Source organism: Cynara cardunculus, assembly GCF_001531365.2.
Source record: "Cynara cardunculus var. scolymus isolate 2C chromosome LG 12, CcrdV1, whole genome shotgun sequence".
Taxonomy (NCBI): Eukaryota; Viridiplantae; Streptophyta; class Magnoliopsida; order Asterales; family Asteraceae; genus Cynara; species Cynara cardunculus.
In genome coordinates this window covers 11,956,056-11,958,605 of record NC_037539.1, presented here as the reverse complement: position 1 = coordinate 11,958,605, position 2,550 = coordinate 11,956,056, and positions in this window count along the sequence as shown.

The window sequence follows — 2,550 nt, the reverse complement described above, 5'->3', positions numbered from 1 at the left end:
GAGTGAACTCCAGAAGCTGGAATTTGAGCTGTGGAATCACGAAATGAAGGGAGCAGATATAGATGGTTATACTTCTCGATTCCACGAATTAGCAAAACTAGTACCACTTCTAGTAACATCCGAAGAAAATCGAGTCGATAGATACATTTGGGGTTTATCTCAAGAGATTCGCGAAGATATCACATTGGCAAACCCAAAGACTCTCCAAGAAGAAATAAGCATAGCAACCAGGATGACCAATAATGCTGTTCGGTTTGGAGAGTTTGCAAAAGACAAAACCAAAGGTAAGAGGAAGATAGAGGAGAGTAGTAACCAGCAATCTGGAGGAAGATTTGAAAGGAATCGTAGAGTAAAGGGAAACTTCGGAGTTCAGACTCAAGTGGTAGGTCAAAGGAAATAATCTTAAGTGTGATAAATGTAGATATCCGCGCATGGGAAAATGCATTGCCTGTCAAAAGTGTGGAAGGACAGGCCATCTTACAAAAGATTGTCGAAGGAGATCGTGTTTTGTGTGTGGAAGTGTGGATCATATGCGAAATGAATGCCCAAGAAGGAAGCAAAGACCGAATTTTGACCAAGCAAGACCTGCTAATCCAGGGAACCCAGGAGGTCAAGTGCAGGGCCGAGCATTCGAAATTGGAGCGAAAGAGGTTAGGCATGATCCCAACGTGGTCACAGGTACGTTTTTCTTGAATAATCATTACGCATCTGTGTTATTTGATTCGGGAGCAGATAAAAGTTTTGTATCATTAGATTTTAAGCCAAAAATTAATTTAAAGTCACAAAAGTTGAAGGAAGTTTTTGCAATTGAGTTTGCCAATGGTCAGGAAGTTAGGGCTAGGGACGTAATTAAGGATTGCACTTTAAGCTTAGCCAAAAAGGATTTTAGTATAGACCTCATCCCAACCAAATTAGGAAGCTTTGACGTAGTTGTAGGTTTGGATTGGCCATCCAAATATCAAGTTGAGATAGGTTGTTTGGAAAAGATTATCCGAATCCCGCAAGATGGAGTGCATTATTTGGGAGATAAGGTTTGGATACCTAAGGTTGGTAATCTTAGATCAATAATTTTTGATGAAGCCCATAGATCAAGGTACTCAATCCACCCGGGAGCAGATAAGATGTATAAGGATCTTAGGGATACTATTGGTGGCCTGGCATGAAGAGAGACATTGCCTTATATGTGAGTAAGTGCTTAACCTGTGCAATGGTCAAGGCAGAACACCAAAAACCGTCTGGTATACTCCAGCAACCAGAGATTTCCCAATGGAAGCGGGATCAGATATCAATGGATTTTGTTACAAAGTTACTTAGGACTAGGAAAGGACATGACTCAATTTGGGTCATAGTAGATCGACTTACGAAATCCGCTCGTTTTCTACCAATATGAGAAGATTACAAGATGGAGAAGCTTGCACAAATCTACATAAATGAGATCATCACTCGACATGCAGTACCTATCTTCATTATCTCGGATAGGGATAGCCGATTTACATCACGGTTTTGGTAGTCACTCTAAGGAGGGTTGGGAATACGCTTGGACTTAAGCACTTCATACCACCCCCCAAACAGATGGACAAACGGAGAAAACAATTCAGACCTTAGAAGATATGCTACGTGCTTGCGCCATAGATTTTAGTGGAAGTTGGGATACGTATCTTCTGTTAGTCGAATTTGCGTACAATAACAGCTATCACACTAGTATACAATGTGCGCCTTACGAAGCCTTATATGGACGCAAGTGTAGATCTCCGCTCAGTTGGCTAGAAATCGGAGATCGACAATTAACCAAACCTGATGTTATCCAGAAGACTACAAACAAAATTATAACTATTAAGTATAGACTTAAGGCCGCAAGCGATCGTCAGAAAAGTTATGCGGACAATCGGAGGAAACCATTAAAATATCAGAAAGTTGATAAGGTACTATTAAAGGTCTCACCTTGGAAAGGACTGATGCGTTTCGGAAAAAGAGGCAAATTGAGCCCCCGATATAGTGGCCCATTTGAGATTGCTGAGAGGATAGGACTAGTGGCATACAAGTTGAATTTGCCACAAGAACTAAGTGTCATCCATGATACATTTCACGTATCAAACCTTAAGAAATGTTTAGCCGACGAATCATTGGTTTTACCTTTGGAAGACATTCAAATTAATGAACGGTTACGCTTCGTTGAAGAGCCGATCGAAATCCTCGACCATAAAGTCAAACAACTGAGGCATAGTAAGATTCCGACTCTGATCGATGGGATTCAAGGCATGGACCTGAACACACTTGGGAAAGGGAGGACTTTATGAAAAATAATTACCCGCATCTTTTTATGAAAGAACCAATCGGTGATGCCAATAGTTAAATTTCGGGGCGAAATTCCTCTAACAGGGGGAAACTGTGACATCCGGAAATTTATATACCAGGTTAGTAGCTATATAGCACTTTAGAAATATTATTATCACTGGAGTAGAGCGTTTAGAGCTTAAGTAGTTAGAAATCCCGGTAGGTTGCGTAGAAAACACTGTTGTGACCCGTAATGAACCGAATCGTCTTATATAA